Genomic DNA, 20,015 nt, shown 5'->3' with positions numbered 1-20,015 from the left:
TATATGACTTTAAATGCTCTTTGTTATCTTCTTCGATAAGAGTTTGGCCAGCTTGTATAACACGATCCTTAAAAAGATTAATTTTTCAAAGTGCTACATTTAATAGACTTTAATCTGTTAAATCAGTGCCAGCTATATAGCCTAGTATGACCGGTAGTTCGGATATGCAAAGGTTATTATCCTATGAAAAAGTAGTTATGTGTGGAATCATAGTTTATTTTCTCTACTTGACCCTTTGATAATATTTTATAGGATTGCTCAGTACATCTGTTTGTGCCGAATTTCACTTATCTTCGAAAATAGAGTTTCAACATCATATTTTCTTTATTATTAGGGGAGGCTTAGTTTGTCGTTGTGTCAGTCAGTAGTAACAACACAAATGCACAGATTAGGTTAATAATGTATCGTTTAATTCCATAACAAGCGAACTGTGGTGATAAAAGATCGACTTGAGGCCTGGATTATATTCGTTGTAACGATGCAGCCAAGGTGTACATGTTGTTGCGCGACCAAACAAAACTCCTACAGTCCTGTTCTTCAGCTGTGTCCTCGTCAATATACAAATATTTCAGTAAAATATTGTCATGTAAAAATCTTCATTCGTTTCTTCAAAATTATCATCGATGTCTTTAGCCGCGGCTCTTGAGCCCGGAATAAATATAGGGTCAGAAAACATCTAGCATACAACTTTCGAATCCTAAAATATATTTCAGTCGAAAATGGTAAAAGGACTGGTAACAAAAAGTAAGCAACATAAAAGGTTATAAGAGTCAATACTGAGAATGGTTATCACGAAACAAATTGAGTGAAGTTTAGTATCGTGGTTGTGCTTCTCCTGACCACATCGTCATTACGATCGACTTTATTTTTGATTGATTTCAAAAGCGATTATCCTGTCCGATTGGCTACATACAGATCGATTCTGTGACATTTCATCGGTAAAGTTACTTAACTGGGGTATTTACTGTATAAATATTGTTCTAGTGTATGGCAGATGACACATATCCTGTTGAAATTTTCACCTGGTGTCAGATAACCGATCCTCTACTGATCTAAAATTAGCTCTGTCCACCTGCCCATAAAAGGAAAACATACTTCCCTCACTTAGCACAGCGTAGAAGGCAACTCGTTTGTCAGGTAAGACACAACAATAGTTTTTCCTGGCTTTTACCTTATTATTGGAAATTAATTTTATCGATGTCTTAATTCGTGTGTAAAAATAAGATGCAGTTGGAATCGTCTACTGCACGTTTCCTTTTACTATTTCCTGCCAATTGACAACGTCCTACTGTTTTCTTTACAGGAGTGTCATGGTTTAAACTCCCTCAAGCCGAGTTCCAAATAGTTCACTAAACTGAGGATCTTGACAACATGAAAGAGAATTAATTCAGCTAAGTAAAGTTTCACAACAATTTAAATACGCTAAACGTAATTTCTACTCAGTGTCATTTTGCATTTAGGTTTCCATAAAAAGTTGAAAATTTAAGATCAGAGGTCTACATTTTATAACGAAATTTGAAGAAACTAATAAGAGATCAAGACTCACCCCACCCACCAGCAAATAAGATATAATGTGTGAGAAATTCATTTCTGTATATGTTTGATCAAACTTAAAGACTTAATAAAGTCTATTTATTTAATTATTGTTCGCATGCTTTTGTTTGTAAATTCATGGTGTTTACTTTTGTTTTTATTTTTATAATCCTGTCGTTGTTTAGTTTATGTGCTATTTAATATTGTCAAGCGCTTAGAGATTAAAAAATTACTAAGTCCACATCAGTATTATTATTATTAATATTATCCAGGCTTCACAATTTGAATACAAGAATTAGCGTAAATATACACTATCAATCTGTTCTACGTTCAACAGAACGTATCCAATGTTAGTCAGACAGCAATAGGAGAAAAGCTGGTTTATCTATGAAAAAGCAAGCAAAAACAGCCTTATTAAATATGGATTAATAAATGAAAATTATTTAGCTCGATGCTAAATTTGACTTCAGTTCACAATACCATATTTACACGTGAAACTTTGTTTCAAGGGGGAAGAGCATATACTTAGGGTTGTAAAAGGGATTATTAGTCGGATGATTATACATATATGTAAAAAAAATCCAACTTAATCTAGATTTGCATGATAATAAGCTTCATATCATGTTTAGTTTATTGCCTTTAAATGATTTAAATATAGTGTGGGGACATTGGTTCAAGATATATCGTAAATTTATGGAGAGCCGTAATTACCTCAACATTTAACGCTTAGATCAAAACAGAACATGACTTCGGTCTTTTCAAAAGGGCTAAAGTTTAAGTCGAAGAAGGAATAGGGCTTACAGTTCAGTCAAATTATGATGGATGCATGTGACAATGCCATTGATCTAGTTCATTCTAATACCAAGTACGTACCAAATCTGATTCAAATATATTGAGAATTTGAAATGTTTTGGAGACAACCAAATTCAATCGACTAAAAGACAACGTCAGTACGTATGGAGAGACGAGTATGGATAACATTACGTATTGTGAGAAAAAATAAGGTGTTTGTTCATATTCATCTAGCAAAATAAAGAACCCAATAATTTATTAAATTAAACGTTCACACACACACACACACACACACACACACACACACACACACACACACACACTATTCAATAGGAACAACCACAAGCATAGCTCGACATTTTGAGATATATCGTAGTTCATCATTCAGCTAGGCTTAACAAATATACCTGGATAGATATTGAAACCTTATGGATATGAATGCTGCCAGTATTGCCATTATCCACGGTGACAGATATCAAAATCCATTCCTCGGTTGACGATTCTTTGCTCTTGCTAGCATTGATGCTTTACGGCAAACTTGACATGGCGACTTAATGGAATGGAAATATAGTGCCCCGAAAGGATCATCACTCTCCTGTCCCCAATGAGCCATCAATTGTCCGTTTGTTATGGACTGATAATATTGGTCACGAGAGATTTCAGCCTTCTAAAAGTAGAAACACGTTTCTTTGCCGAAGTGAACGTGATTCAACAAAGATTAAATTAGCCTTTGTTGATTGAGCTTAGTGAAAGGAAATTGCAACGTCGTCTAGCTCTCAGAAACTTCTGACTGGCCATCTTGGTGTATCTCAAACATGGGAACATAAAATCAACTCAGTTTTTATAGCACTGGCGCATGATGCCGGAGACACGTAACATCATGTCCCTTCAGTCACATTATCCTGACACCAAGGCCGACCAATCCAAACACTAACCTCTTAATTCTGAGCGCAAAGCGAGGCAGCTGCTAGTACCATCTTTATAAATCTTTGGTATGACTTGGCCGGGGTTCGAACCCGCCACCTCCGCATCAGAGGCGGACGTTCTCACCATTTAGGCCAGAAGAGCGGTCCAGAAATGTGCATTACGATGATTAAACAAGAAAGTGTAAATTTAATTTCGGAATAAAGGCGACAAGGCGATTATAGCATTGTCCGTATTTTCGTCTGCCTCTATCGTCTACTTGGATCAGCTCCTATATGAAAATAAAATATGTATCTACTATTTACGTTGTGAGGTTTCACAAAATATGTTATATATATCTTCTCTAGTGGATACAAAAGCGAAATGGATTTCTGACAGAAAAATATCAGAGGCCAGAATCACGACGAACGTTTGGATGATACATTTATCGCAAACAAAATCATTAATATTTAAAGTCTTAAATAGCAAAAGTTCTAACAAGTCAGTTTATTTTATAGCCAACCCGTGACTTCATTCGCAAATGTATTGCACGGGCTAATCCAGAAAATTTTCTATTTATTGGACGTTGTTATGCGTATATTGGTTGGTATTATATGCATGCACTATTTGAACGAAAGTCGAGTAATTCCTGTCGAACCCTCTAAAATACATGTTTTGAACATCAGTATTTTCACTGTGTAGGTTTACAGATCTGTGTGCTTGTAACAGGATGAAACCGGTTGTGGTCGGATTTAGTGAAGACACTGAACACAGTTTCGTGAATGAGATGTTTATTGATATTGTAATCGAACAATAAATGAATCTGACACCATACTTTTGTGCATCCAACATTGGACTAAACATTGATGCAAATGGAGTTTAACAACGGATAAAGGAAAAAAGATATCGTTCGAAAATCAAACTAATCACAGCGGAATTAATTCAACGAAAATCAACGTATGGAACTTATAAACAAATGAGTTATATATAAATATATCAATAGGTATCATCAATGTATTTCATTTATCAACAAATCTGATTGATATATAGATCCATCATCATGAATGATCAATATATAAAATTTACAATACAAATATGGACGATGCATGGTTCATCAAGATACAAGATGTAGATATAATTGATTTTCACTCATACATTGAATTATTGATTTCAATCAAATAATGATAAGGAATTATAGTTTTAATAAATGCAACATCGGATTATGCATCTCGTGGCGTTTGTTCGACGATTACAATGTAATTCTGTCTCGTTAGATAGTCATGTAAAATAGTTAATGCATATTAGTGACTAAAACATAAATGTCGAGACATAATCTTTAACCACAGATTTCATAATGTTTTTGGTAACAGGTATTTGATATATTTTGCGTTACTATCAAAACCAGATAACAGATGGCTAATTTTAAGTTAGGATTCCACTGTTATATTCTCTGATACTGTATTTTTGGTGTGCGTGATATGCTTTGTTTTTAAGGATTTTGAATATCCGATCTCCAAGAAAAATACATAGCTTTGATTATAGTCAGCTATCATAAAATATAAAACACTAAATATTGTATTAGGCTAGAGTAAGAAAGCCGGAAGGAGATTATCCAATGACTGGGTCAAATAAGGTATGCACAATTATATATATAAAAAAATATATTCATCGACATATTTTGAGTTATGGCTACTTAGAGATAGAAATAATTGGTACAGTCCAATGATTAAAGATGGCAAGAATAGCCAGGAACCGTCTAAGAATATTTCCGTATCACGAATTTCGCACGTATCACTGTGACATGACTCGTGTCGTTTGAAACATCTTAATCCATATTCAGAACGATGCATATATTACTGACTATCCTCAAAAGTTCAAACATCCAAAAGAAATTAATGAAATAAATAATATTTATAAAAAGAAATATATAATTTTGGTTGAAAAATCTTGCTTGATTTCGTTCATGGATCTTGAATATAATATTTAACATTTAAAAGGTATAGTTATTTTCAAAGACACAGTGAAACTTATTGGAACTTACTCTACTTTATAATCGCCTTCTCGAAGGACTGTCTATTGAGTTTGGTCTAACTAGCGCCGTTCCAGTATTAATTCTTTCGGATCCTTCTCGTTTAAACTAGATAAATGTTTGGTTTTAATAGAGTCTGGGATAGGAATGATTAACTGTAGGCCTCTATAGTTTCTTTCTTCTGTTTCTCTATAGCCATTAAAACCCCAAATAGCGTTTTATTATAAGCATCATTTCTTGTTAACGATTTTAGCAACACTGTCCAGTTTGAAACCAATAAGGTAAAGTAGAGCAAATATGCTTGGTTCTCTTTGTCTCAATCTCCCCCCCCCCCCGCCCCTTTCTCATTGAAAACTAATTGCCAGACCTATAATGAATTATCATACTTCCCACGTTTATGGTTATTAACTGACTGTGAAGTCAGATTGTGAATCCCGGTGACGATTTTAATGTGATATTTTATAACACAATCCAAATACAAATAAGCTGCTAAGATGGAATCGAAAATTAATCCAAGTTTTAAATGAGATTTTGAGTCTAAAGGGGACCGTAAAACACAGACACAGTATATATATATTAGTCCCTGGTGTCCATAGTGATATTAATGGCTTAACTCATGTTTTGAAAATCTCCTAAGATGCTTGTCATTAGAAACACAGTCGCTTTACACAAGACTGAACAAACCATCTTCGGCAATAGGGACTTGGATACTTTTAAAACGCAATCATCGGGCACAGTGTGTACACAAAAGGAGGAGTTATTTTGCTTTTGACATGTGAAAAATTGGATGTTTGGAGTTTTCCTGGGTCGGTGTGATTAAATTGTGCGCATCTTCCGCAGAATAAAATAGCCTCTAAATAACGTTGATGTTTTTAAAATGTAATAAACAAAACATTTTTCGTGTTCTGCAGTAACCGTTACAGCATTTGTTGTGTGTCTATTTACCATTCTTGTTGCTGCAACAAAAGAAAGGTGCTTCATTTATTGGAGTATTTGATACAGCTAATAAAATATTTATTTTACTTAAGCAACAGCTGCGTAAATTTTAATTACTAGAAGATTCAGTAGACCCTGTCATGTGTCCCATACATAAAATAGCAATGCAGATTTGGAGTACCTGATATAGTTAATAAACTATTGTTTTATTGATGCAAAAGCTACAAAGACATTTTTTATTACTCACTGATTTTAATAAATCCTCTCATTAGTACATAAAATAGCAATGTAGATTTACGTGTAAATACTACGATCGTCGCAACAACACTCCTCCGATGATACCATTTAAGGCTAACACGTACAATCTTGGGACATGAATGTGGAAAGTGTAGTCTGTAGGTGTGCATAGTGTCGTTTATACTAAAAGGTTTTATAGCGATATCGGTTCACCCGTATGGCTTCAGTCAGTTTAGGTTTCTTCGTAGTAACATAAGACACTTTCATTCTACAGTCAACAAACCTTGTGGATGGTTTTCGCCTGGGAAAAGGAAAAAGGCATATTGAATTGAAATGATAAAGACTAAGGTCAAATCCAATTTCACTTGAAATAAGAAAATGATCGCTACATTGTAAATTCACATGCTTTCCCCAAACTCTATGGATGGTTCGCACAACTTGTCTTCATCAATATCTCTTACTGACAGTAAGATTTTCCTACCATATATTGAGACATCAAATTAGTAGAGGTTTTATGGGATTTGTGTGTGTGTGTGTGTGTGTGTGTGTGTGTGTGTGTGTGAGAGAGAGAGAGAGAGAGAGAGAGAGAGAGAGAGAGAGAGATTATGCAAGGAAAATGGACATGGCCACATAACCCTTAAGAAAAATTGTATACGTGTCATGAATATTTGTTCTATTCCATATATATAACCTTGCAATAGTCCAGTGGAAAAATAATTTTTTGATGGCGTTTAAGGTCAAGAAATGGCCAAAAGAAGGAGTAACGATTTGTATTTTCCCATCTTCCTTCACAAGTTTCATGTATGAGTTATGATTGGTACAGGAAACTAATAATTTCCGTCGGAAGTATGTGTAAGAAGATACAACGAAGTTGTCGAGGATGCAAGTAACATAATTGCGGGCTTATAGTGTGCCAGTAATGACGGGATTATAGTTTACCAGCAATGATGTGCTTATAGTGTGCCAGTAATGACGGGATTATAGTTTACCAGTAATGATGTGCTTATAGTGTGCCAGTAATGACGGGATTATAGTTTACCAGCAATGATGTGCTTATAGTGTGCCAGTAATGACGGGATTATAGTTTACCAGTAACGATGTGCTTATAGTGTGCCAGTAATCTTAATCCTGTTGAACATTTATTTATTCTCTAGGTAAGCAGCGACCTGTATTAAATAACTAAATCGGCAAAATAGAAAATAATTACCAGAATTTTATTAAAATCTATTTGTGGTATCACTTAGAAAACATGTGTAACACACATTGAAATGTGTCACAGTTGTCTCAGATGGGATTTATGTTGTTGATCCTGGTTCATATATTAAAAAGACATAAAGTGTAGGAAAACATGAAGGACTGGTCCTTGGAACATGATATTGGGATGGGAGTGTTAGTATTGAAAATTTTTGGGATCCTAACCTTAGAACCACACATTCATTTGATCAGCATAAAATGACAAATATATATATATATATATATATATATATATATATATATATATATATATATATATATATATATATATATATATATATATATATATATATATTTTATTTTTTATTTTTATTTTTAAAATTTTTTTTAGCGCTGTGTTTCAATCTGATTAGAAGGTGTAGGAAATAGGAAAGAGGAGCTTAAAATAAATGAGCATACCAGCAAAACTTGAGAAACAAAAACATCCCACTGTGAATAATCCTACTTTGACACTATTCACAAACTGGTTTGCTGTTTGTAATAATTGTATGACCCGAAATGCAAGTGCATCCATGTATCTGTCATTCGTCCTTCATTGATTCTTAACATCGATACGGTTAAATTTTGCGACTATGTTTCATATATACTTAAGAAACATGGTCAGAGTGGTTGCATGCAAATACTTCTTTTTAATTTCAACACCAATTGGTAAGTGACTGCAACCTATTTTGCACTTTCGTGTTTAGAAAAGTTTTCAGTGAAGAGATTCGAGTCATAAATCATTTACATTAAATAAAACGAAGGAGAAAGGCATTGAAGACAAATTTGATATACATGAATATTATTTACTTTTGAATTTACTTAACTTTCAACATACGAGTTGGCGTTATGTACTCATGTCCAATTTCTGGGTACATCAAGTTCACATTTGCTTGTTCCACTTGTATGGAATGTGTCAGAATATCTAATATGGAGTTTATCCAATAAGTGTAGGCTGTTGAATCTTTTGGATTTTAGATGATTTATATATTTTGGCTAGATAACATTTTTACATTTGTATGGTTAAATTAATCGATTAATTACTGACTTCTGTTTGCCAGACATGATTTTCAAACCACCCAGTTGTTAACAAACATTGAAGACCCGGACTGGAATAATATTAAAAGAACGAAAATAGATTGAATGTAATGTTTAATTTGTCTTTTCCATCTCGTAATGTATTCTTTAATTAAAGATATATACTTTAATGCAAATAAGCATTTATATAAATAATAATGGTTACAGTTAATTAAGTAATAATAATAATACTAATAATGATGATGGTGATGATGATGGTGATAATAATAATAATAATAATAATAATAATGATGGTGATAATAATAATAATAATAAGAAGAAGAAGAAGAAAAAGAAGAAGAAGAATAAGAACAACAACAACAACAATAATAATAATAGACCGCTCCGGTGGCGAAGTGGTTGGAGCGTTTGCCTGAAATGGGGGAGGGAGCGGGTTTGAACCCCTGCCGAGTCATATCAGAGACTTATAAAAATGGTACTTACAACTGCCTCGCTAGGCGCTCAGCATTAAGAGATCAGTGTTAGGACTTGTCGGCCTGGTGTCAAGATAATGTGACTGGATGGGACATCATGCTACATGTCTGCAGCATGATGCCCCAGTGCTAGACATCACTATAAACTGTCACACTGCAGACATCGTAGCGATATGACTAAAAAAATGGTTAAAGCTACGTTAAACACCCAAATAACACTCACATATAATAATAATAATAATAATAATAATCATTTTTTAACTCGGATGACACAATGGCCATGAAAGGCCCATCTGCCATGTGGGCCTCAACTATTATAACCGGTTATATTATTTAAAAAATGTATTAAAAATGTCTCTTACACATGCTCAAGTATCCTCGCACACGTACTCACACAGATTTAAAAAGAATCATTATGTGTAACTATAATGGTCAATATATACATGCATGAAGAAGACATTATACATACACAGGTATACACATTTCAGCATATCCCAAGTCGTATACACATACACAAATAATAATAATAATAATAATAATAATAATAAACCAATACAAGTCAGTTACATGATGGAATAAAATATGCACATATTATTTCTTGGCATAATGATAAAGTTCTCTTTTAGGAGACTTTAATATATCATTCTAGTTGGTCAAGAAAGAATATTTTTAATGATGTTTTAAACTAAGCAAAGGTATCATCAGTGATAAGGAATTCTAAAAGGTTGATGCTGATACAGTGAATGAGATTTTGTAATGACTGGTTTCTGACCACTGAATCTGGAGACCGTTGTTAGATTTTGAACGGAGATTATGTTCAGTATTTGATTATCATTGGTTAGAGATATAATATGGATAAAGATCGTTTAAAGACTTACATGTCATGATTCATTTAAAATAAAGAATACATTTTGTAAGTGTAGCCATTAAAAACGTGAAAACAAATCATCGAGGGAGTCGTAAAAGGAAGTTTTAGAATTATTCTGGTGTCCCATTTCTGAAGTTTGTCAGTTTTGGATAGATTATAATTGGATGTATTTCCCCATGTGGTACAGCCGTAATCTATCAGTGGTAGGATAGGGCATTAAAAATAAAGTTCAAGTGATTGCTGGGGAGGTAAAAAATTTCGACAGTAAAGTTAAGTTATAGTTTTGGCTAATATTATACATACGTGATCGATATATATATATATATATATATATATATATATATATATATATATATATATATATATATATATATCAAGAAGTTTTTGTTTTTACTATTGACACTAAATATGTCGAAGCTATTTTGAGTATGAAGTCAATACAAGTCAGTTACATGATAGTTTAGTGGGATGGACGGAATGTTATGGCCATCTTGAACCCCGTACACCTGAGATGTTAGCGTGCGTCGAGAATCCCTTATTGGTCAGTGTTAGATATGCCGACGATTGTTAACAGCACGCTAGTTGTATCAATTACCTCCAATAAACCGAAACAAAATCCTGTCGAACGAATGACAAGTGCCCATTGTTGAATTTACAGTTATACTTCCTTGTGTATGTATGTGGTGTTGGATAATTTCCACTGACAATAAACTATACCATAACTCAGTTCTATTTACCTATATACTGGTACTTTCTCGGTACTTTCATTAATCGTTTTAGTTCCATTGTTCCTGTATATATCTATTTTATTTTTTAAATAAATCCCAACCAGTATATATACAACGCTTCACACAAGTGCTCGGGTTGTCCTTCAGTTTAATTATTACTCTGTTAATTATGTTTGCTATCTTTCTGTACTTATGGTTTGGTAAATTAATCCAACTATTTTGTTTTTTCCTATATAAATATTTGTCGGTAGGTAATGTAGTCTGCCATGTGCAGTTTTTCCAGTAAATTATCATTACAATCTACTGAGTGCATAATGTAGTTATTATTGCTACATATATTAGTTTTTGCGACCCGTGTTTTACTCCATTGTACTTAGGGGTGTTAGTGTCCAGTTTGTTATGTTTTGCCCGATTAAATGCCTAATATGTTTATAGTTGTCTGGCATAAAAACGTTTCTTAATGATTACTCTTAGGGCTTTTAATCTTATCCTTTATTTAATGGGGAGGAGATCTATGGTGGTTCCCTCTCCAGTTGCCTATTAATAATATTTCTCTCTTGTCATGATTTATTTAAGAACCGGACGCTTTCCCAAAGTTTACAATTTTTTTTATAGATGTTTAAAAGAATTTGAGTCAGTTTATAAAGTTCATACAATCATTTGCATCTTGTACCATTTTAATTTTTCCAGTTTGGTATGGTATTCCTTTTATGTTGTTATTGTCCCTAATTTTTGAGCATACTATTTATATTGCTATTACGTATAATAGCATAGACATCGGCTCTGTCGTACTTATTTTTCTATATTGAAATTTTGAGGTAATGGTCCATTTGTACATATTCTTGTGAAGAATTTAGTGTACAAATGCAAACTGTTGGAAGTTATCATAAACATTATCAACCTTCATGACAGAGCACCACCTGCCAAATAGTTGTTTTATTTTGCCAATCTTATTCAAATCTTACTTAAAAGTATTTTTGTTTATAAGGTAATAAATAATACTGTCAGTTTTATATGTTCAATGCATGAATTTCACTGAATAAGTATACAACTTTTCGCACATTGCCAGCAATAATTTTCAGAGACAAAACCGAAATTCGTTCTGAAACAGTATCTGGACCGATTCAACTGATCGCGAACAAATATTAGGATTCACAAGCTGGTCTGCACCTTTTTATATCAAATATGTTCTTGAAGAAGAATTTCATTTTAAGGCGTTAGTCCGATGCCTCATGTACAACTCATATATTACAAGGGACAGGCTGTAATATTATAAGAAGTAAATATAGCTACATATTAAACACCAATGGTTATGAGCTTTTAATTCCTTAATTTAAATGCAAAGTAAGCAAAATATGCTGTCCCGTTAATAATATCAATTTAACCACTGCACCTGTACTTAAAAACTTTAGCATTTAAAAGTGTGCATAGTAACATTTTGGCATTACTTATAAACATTAGTATATAAAAGTGTGTGCATAGTAACATTTTCGGCATTACTTATAAACTTAGTATATAAAAGTGTGCATAGTAATATTTTGTCATTACTTATAAACTTTAGTTAAGTGTGTGATTAGTAACATTTTTGGCTGAAACTTAACTCATAACTCTGGATATCTCGTATATAAGCAAAATTTGAAACCCTTGTTCAAGCTCTTAGCTATCAGACAAATGCATACTCTGTAGGCTCTGTCTAAATTCAGACAAATGCATACTCTGTAGGCTCTGTCTAAATTCAGAACATTTCTAAGTCACAAATGTACACAACTATTGAACAGGTATATTTACCTGATGATCAGTGAAGAATCTGATAGCAAAACGAGGTTGTACATCAATTAAATGATCATTTAAGGTGCACAACTTCACCGAATAAATGAGAATTACCTTTTGTGTCTTTATCTCTCATTAAAAATATGTTTCATGTTGATTTGCATTCCTATAGTCCTTTATTTCTTTCGTACTTTACAAATGTACCAACTTATGAGTTTAAATAAAATTGACGTACTGGTATAAGTAGTAAAACACCCCACTTAACTTTCGCCAACCCATCCCTCCAAACAAAACAAAACAGTTTATCAAACACCATGAATTTATTCCTGTACCAAACATTTTTTCTAAGACTAACAACTACAGGATAAAAAGAACACGTTTTCTGTTTTCCTTCTAGCTTGGAAAACTAACCGAAACCATAGAAACCGGTGAAGCAAACCGTGAAGACCGGCCGTGGCTCCTTAACGGACATTCCAAAGGTTACTGACCCGTTATCTACATGAAATAATCACCAGAATATTTACCGCCAGCTCGGAAGTTATATCTTATTTTCCGAATTAGAAATTAATAAATATTCCTGCTTCTAGCCAAAATCCTCGAAACAGACGACGGTGAGCTTCCGCGTAATTCTTCAATTTACAATATATTGCACAATTATGGAATTAACACAGGAGCTAGAACAATAGATGAATGCCTAAAGCACATTCTTTTTTATATTTTCACATTTAAAACATTTGCGCCCAAAAAGTAAAGTGCTCATAAAAACTATATCACGGTCGGTTAGAGAAATCAGTAATATATCATGTGGAAGTAAAAGGAAGATTCAACGAGATCAATACATTATGTACACAAAAATATATTATACTAGTAATACAAGTAACAAGGAAGTCATTATAGCTACAAATTCCATGAAATGTCTTATGCTTGCATTTGTAAGTAGATTCAATAAAAGTCATGTCTATTACTCTAATCGCAGAGTAATTGAATTTTAGCAATTTATTATCATTATAAGTTATTCATAATATATAAAGTTACACACAACAATCTACAATCATGCATTTGCATACATATATAAGATATCGATATGTCAGGTACAGTGTACACTAATATTGCATTAACATAGATTTAATTTTGTGGTAATTAAGTTCAATATATTTATGGTGATATTATGCATTACTCACACAAATAACATTAATTTACTTCAATTTGTCTACTATCTTAACTAAAGTTTAATTGACTTTAAGGTCTTATCACAGCAAACCCCTAGTCAAGTGGATAACCAATTCAGTTTCGAAACCCACCAGAGTTATAAAAAATATTCATTTTTTGGTTATAATGCACAACATGGGAAATATTTGTCGTATGGTCATAACAACGCACTGTAGAAAAATTTAATGAATAACCTGCAAGGTCAGAGGACAGAGCATCATGCAAAATAGCAATATATATGACTTAATCAAAAACATTACATGAACATTTAATATCTGAAAATTCGTCTTGACGTCATAATACTTGATATAATTATTACTTTATTACTGCAGCATTAAATATGATAGATCTTTTTTAAATTCTAGTAAACCAATGAAATGTCACGGGCATGTTGAGACTTCTGCCTTTTATATCATTGATTTTAGCAAAGAACTATCAAGCTTTAAATTTCCGTTGAATATTCTAACTGTTCTAACTGTACGTCTTTGAAATTTATATTACTCTTTTGGAATGTTGTGAGTTATTATTGCGATAGACATGTCGAAAACTGAAATGTCTTGGAATTATAATATAGACATTAAAAAAAGAACAGCATGTAAAACAGTTTGTCAGAGAAACGAAAATCAATAAATTGTGGGAACACATTCAATGGTTTAATAAGAGAGATAAATCTGAAATGAAAGGTTATTGCAACTAAACAATCTGCATACACATTGCGTAAGCAATCTTGAAAAAATATTTACGTCGTTAAACAGATTATCAGTGTCGGTCAAAAAAGTGAGAGTACAAATTTAAGATGATGATTTCATATCCATTTGTAATCAGAAAAAAAAAACATAAAAGAATTTTATTATATACTCACTTTTTTCTCCGTTACCTTTACATCGTCAGAATCGTTCAGTACTTTACGATATTGCCCAACTTCATATTGCACTCATGTACAGGACAAGTGTGCCTAATAGTGTATTAGGAACTGCTTTGTAAACAAATCATGTACACTCGTGTAACAGACGCATTACGTATTAGATGATTAAATTTGTTTAGAATGAACTAAAGCAACCTGATTCGTGGACTGCCACATGCCAGCTGCTTTGTTATATTCCGCGTTAACTTTTTTGATACAATGTTTCGGATTTTGGCCATAGACGCCATATTTCATACAGTTGGTGGGTACCTACAAATAATATGCAAGTTACAAGACATAAACTGTCTCCATTCGCTGGTAATAAGAATAGCAAAAACTAAACTTAGTGTTACATTCTGAATTTCATCAAAATGTACTTTCTTAGTTCTGCAAATCCGAATTACATAAGGCATGTCATGGGTTCTCAAGCTTGATTACGCATTTCGAAATCGTACTGTAGTATCGACTATATTCCAAATGCAATTGCATCCACCTTACTACACTTAAAATGAAATAAACATTATATTTCATATCGTCTTTTTGATAATTGAAATTGAATGACTTCATATTTTCCCCACATTATGATTTCAAACATTCACTGGCAGAACAGAAACACACTTGCAGATGTCAACACGCTGATCCGTCGCCGATGAAATCCTATGTACTTCATGTAGAACTGGCACATAAATCCAGTCCATAATCACGAAAGTTCGTAAAAACCACAAAACTACCAAAATCTATTCATTCCAGATCAAATGGAAAAGTTGTTGCAGTGCACATTTATTCACAATATGAATCCAAATATCAATTTTAAGTAGACAAAAACGCCTTTTTCTTTCGAAAGATATGTTTTTAGCGCGACTAAGTTCAAATTTATCTGGGTGGAGTTAAGTGCGCATTAATAATGTTGTTGTTGTGTAATGATGAATCTACGCTTGTGTATATAGTTTGGAATACGGCATACATTCAGTTGCTTTGTTTCGTGTAGTGTAATTTTGTTAAGCCTAATGTAGAATAAGAAAAAGAACATATAATAAAAAGGTTACTGCATTTATATGGGAAAATATGAACTTGTTTTGTCGGATGGATATACTGCACTCCCCGGGAAGTGCAGTTTTTCAATCCGAAAAACTCGTTTATATTTTCCCATACAAATGCAGTAACCTATAAATATAGCCAGAAGACTAAGGGATTATCAGAAAGGAGAAGCATCGAAACAGAAAAGCTTTTGTTATAGAAAGATTTAATAGAACTCTCATTATGAGACTGTATATGTATTGTACTGAAAGTATGATCAAAAAATAGATAGATCTATTGCCTAGCCTAATCCACGAGTACTATGATAGGTATTACACATCAATATATATATGTTACCAATAGCAGTTAACAAACTAGTGCTTATGGCGCATTATTTTCAATATCTTCAATAAGTATATATTTACAAAATATCACATTCTAAACTATACGTTAAGGATGTTATGTTAGATATTAGTTTCAGAAAAGATTAATTTATGATATTAATTGAAGTGATAACTTCAACAAAGCAGTTTTACCCGAAAGTTTTAAAACAGCAATTCAGGATGTCATTTTAAATATTTGTTTAAACAAGTTATAAGGATGGTTAGTAAATGTCATAAAATGTGATAAAGATGGTTATTATAAATTTCTTAAGATTATTCTAAAAGTGACGAAGGATAACATTTCAAATTGCTTTTCAGCTATTTTCCAAGGTTTCAGTTTGAAGGACATGTTTTCAGTCTGAAGTGTTTGTAACACCCAAATCTCAGCAACAATAATTTATTTGTTATTTGACTATAAATGTAATTAAATGGTCGATTATGAAAATAAATAATTTGTACGTGATTACGTTATAAATTGTTTGTTACTTACAATTTGTAAAATTAATGAACCTTTTTCGTAAACAGTTTTGTGAGTATAAAAGAGATCAATGACGATATTTGGTTTCAGTTTATAAACAAAAGTTAATGTATTATAATCATTTCTAATATATATTTTTCAATACCCGTATGTCCAGATGCATAAGTGTTTAATCTATCTTTTCTGAGGATGTTAGTAAACGAAACTATCATTTTAAAAGTAACAAAGGATGTTAATAATTCAAACGGTTATTTTAATCATTTGTGTTGTAAACATATTATTGTGAATACAAAATGGTATTGCGTGAAATATGTTGATTTCCTATGAAGTGTAATGGTGTAAATATATTGAACAATAGTATACATGAAAGAACATGACAGATTATTATTAAATAAATTAACACTAAAGATAGGATAAACATGAAATATAAATAAACTTTATTACTTATCTATATAAGATGTAAAAGAACTAAATATATTGAACAATGGTATACATAAAAGCACATGACAGATGATTATTAAATAAATTAAAAATAAAGATAGGGTGAACTTGAAATATTAATAAACTTTATGATTTATCTAATATAACATGTAAAAGAAAATAAATATTTTCCGGAATAAAATTAAAATTTTACGTAAGTTAGGAAAATTATTCTTGTATAAAAAAATAAATGGAAAATTCAATTAATTGCATAAATAAATTGAATTAAGTGTGATACACAATATGATCCTAAAAAAACTTAGAACGATTGTTACAATTATACCTTTTGCAAGACACTATATTAAAATCCTACTAGAAAGTGGAAACCTATTGAATCTTAAAGAGTTATAGTATAAAACTTTATTCACTGAAATTAATTTAATTTATATAGCGTGAACATAACGTTCCAATCGTTTAAATTAAAGTTCCCAAGACACCATTAAATGTAATAAATCTTAATGGAACTTAATGGAAAATATTCCATACATATAAGTGATCATTTAAATTTAGAAGATTTAAATTACTTAATAACTCGTTCATTTGAAAATTGCATAGCTATGGTTAGTTTTCATATATATATATATATATATATATATATATATATATATATATATATATATATATATATATATATATATATATATATATATATATATATATACTTTGTATTATGTTTTGGCTTTTCTTTTCGGTTATAGTTATATACATTTGTTTTGGACGTGACCCTGTCCAAAAATTAATTTTATTTTGTACCTGTCAAAGGACTTTTTTGTGTAAACAACAGAGTACATATCTAATTGTTTTCTTGGAGTGTGGATTACATATTTAAATTATTATTAATGTAAACATTTATACCTGAATTTGACTTTAAAGATAGTCTTGATTCTGTTCCGACGTAAGACATTTCTAGAATGGAAAATTCAATAAAGTGACAGTATTTTCAGAAAATGGTAACTGCGACCTATGTCAAATAGAGGATTATATAATCTTGTTTATTTAAACATTACTCATTCTTGCAATAACATATCGAAGCATCAGTCTTATTCATGTGTTCAGGTTTTCGCTTGGTTGGATTTATTTACTCAAATTATTATTTACTGGAAACGCAAAGCGCACATCAATAATATTATTGGACTGGAACATTAATTTGGACTTGGACTTAGAGTGAATTCAGACACGAACATTTTGTAATACATTAATGTGATACATCAAAAGACCCTTAGCACATCAACACACTCCAGGTCATTGTTAAAGTAACACATTTGAGACTTCAAGCACATCAACATATTACATATCGAAATTTATTTGGAACATCACTTGACTTCAATTAGAACTTTACACACACACACACACACACACACACACACACACACACACACATATATATATATATATATATATATATATATATATATATATATATATATATATATATATATATATATATATATATATATATACTGAGAGACAGACAGAGAGATTGTGACAACCATTTGTTGTAGATGTGTTCAACTACATTTTAATTTCCCTAGCGGTACCTATCCATGTACAGTCTGCTCAAAACGTGTTGATCGATTATCCTGGTGAAAAGTAATCTTCTAGCTTGCAATGGAGCAAACAAAACTATTACGAAAGACAAAAAGATGACTTGAGTTAAAATCTACTACGCTATTGGAATTATATTTTTTTTTAGAAAATTTGGATTGTGAAATAGTTATGAAGCCTAAATTCGTATGTTTACGCTAAACTGCCTTGTCAGCCTATCCAGATAAGTCGAGCTTTTCGACAAAATTTGTATTCCAAATAAGACTTGCTATACTATTATTCAATGCCTGCATTTTTATTACGATCTGATAAGGTCTTAAAATAAGGATGCAATTTCCTTATATGCACATGGAAAAAGAAAACACGACTGAAAAGGAAGTATTGCTGTTGAACTTGGCGGATGAACCCGATAAAAATCGTATAAAGGTAAATGCTATTTTACAGATATTTTGCAATGGATTTATGCATGTCTGGTATTAAATAAGATTACTACTTAATTTCTTTCAGTATATGTATGGAATATCTTCAAACGTTTTGACAATATGCTGAAAAATCACACCCACCTGCTCAGTTGATAAATAAAGGCCGTACTAGTAGGAGTACTAATATTAGTAGTGAAGGGGACGATACAGTGACAATGTGAATTAGCATTACAAGAACCCCTGGGACGATATAGCGACAAGATGTATAGCGATAATGGGAAAATACATTACAGCTAAGGATTAAGTCACAGGACTAAAGATGGATAACAATGTAGCAAGGGGCTACCTCAGTCGGGACCAAAGAGCGGGTGGGTGAGGGGACCTAGAACGTATTGGCGGGACAGAGACAGAGATAAAATATACAACATACAAACACAAACAACTATAAAACCGACTCAAAACATTTAAAGTCAAGAAAGCAAATCTTTTCGAGGCATATGAGTGGCCCTGAAAAGGGCCTTTGGAGTCTTCTATTTTCTTCAGCTTTTCCACCATTTCCTCACTTTGTCAGTCATTCCTTTCTTCTTCTTTTTCTCTTTCTCTGGCATCCATTCAGGATGACCCATCGATCTAAAATTTTCCTGCACCTTCATCCAGTTTTCATTTAGTCTGTCAAACTCCTCTTTTTTCCTTCTCTTTTCTCTTTTCTTTCTCTCCTTAGACCACCTTTCTTTTATCTTCCTCAATTCTTCTTCCACCACTTTTCTCATTAGTTCTTCAAAAAAACACCTTATTTTCATTACAAGATCAAGAGCTTCCTTCAAGCTACCCACTCTCACGTATGGAAGTTGAATGAAGCCTCGAAACTTTTTGACTTCCTCTTCGAGCATGCCCTGGACCAGATCCCTGGCTACTTTCAGACTGGTCACTTGACTTGTCACAAAGTCCTTGGTAACTGTATACCTAAATTCCTTCTCTAGCCTTTCCACCACATAGGTGCCATCCACCATCCAGTACTAACTGTCCTTTAACTGGTT

The 20,015-nt window shown here is 32.3% G+C and overlaps 1 long non-coding RNA gene across 1 annotated transcript; it reads right to left on the bottom strand.

Moving 5' to 3' along the window:
• Positions 1-5,626: 5,626 nt before the first annotated feature.
• On the bottom strand, positions 5,627-18,321 carry LOC149789859 (uncharacterized). Its single transcript, XR_016423747.1, has 3 exons — positions 17,867-18,321; positions 9,185-9,351; positions 5,627-6,731 (listed from the first exon to the last, which is right to left on the bottom strand). It is a non-coding gene; the product is annotated as an uncharacterized LOC149789859 (long non-coding RNA).
• Positions 18,322-20,015: the final 1,694 nt, after the last annotated feature.

The sequence above is a fragment of the Sinohyriopsis cumingii genome, chromosome 10 (assembly GCF_028554795.1).
Source record: "Sinohyriopsis cumingii isolate HCF-2022 chromosome 10, ASM2855479v2, whole genome shotgun sequence".
NCBI lineage: Eukaryota > Metazoa > Mollusca > Bivalvia > Unionida > Unionidae > Sinohyriopsis > Sinohyriopsis cumingii.
Note: the sequence above shows the minus strand (reverse complement) of the source record. Positions and strands in the feature narration are given on the sequence as shown.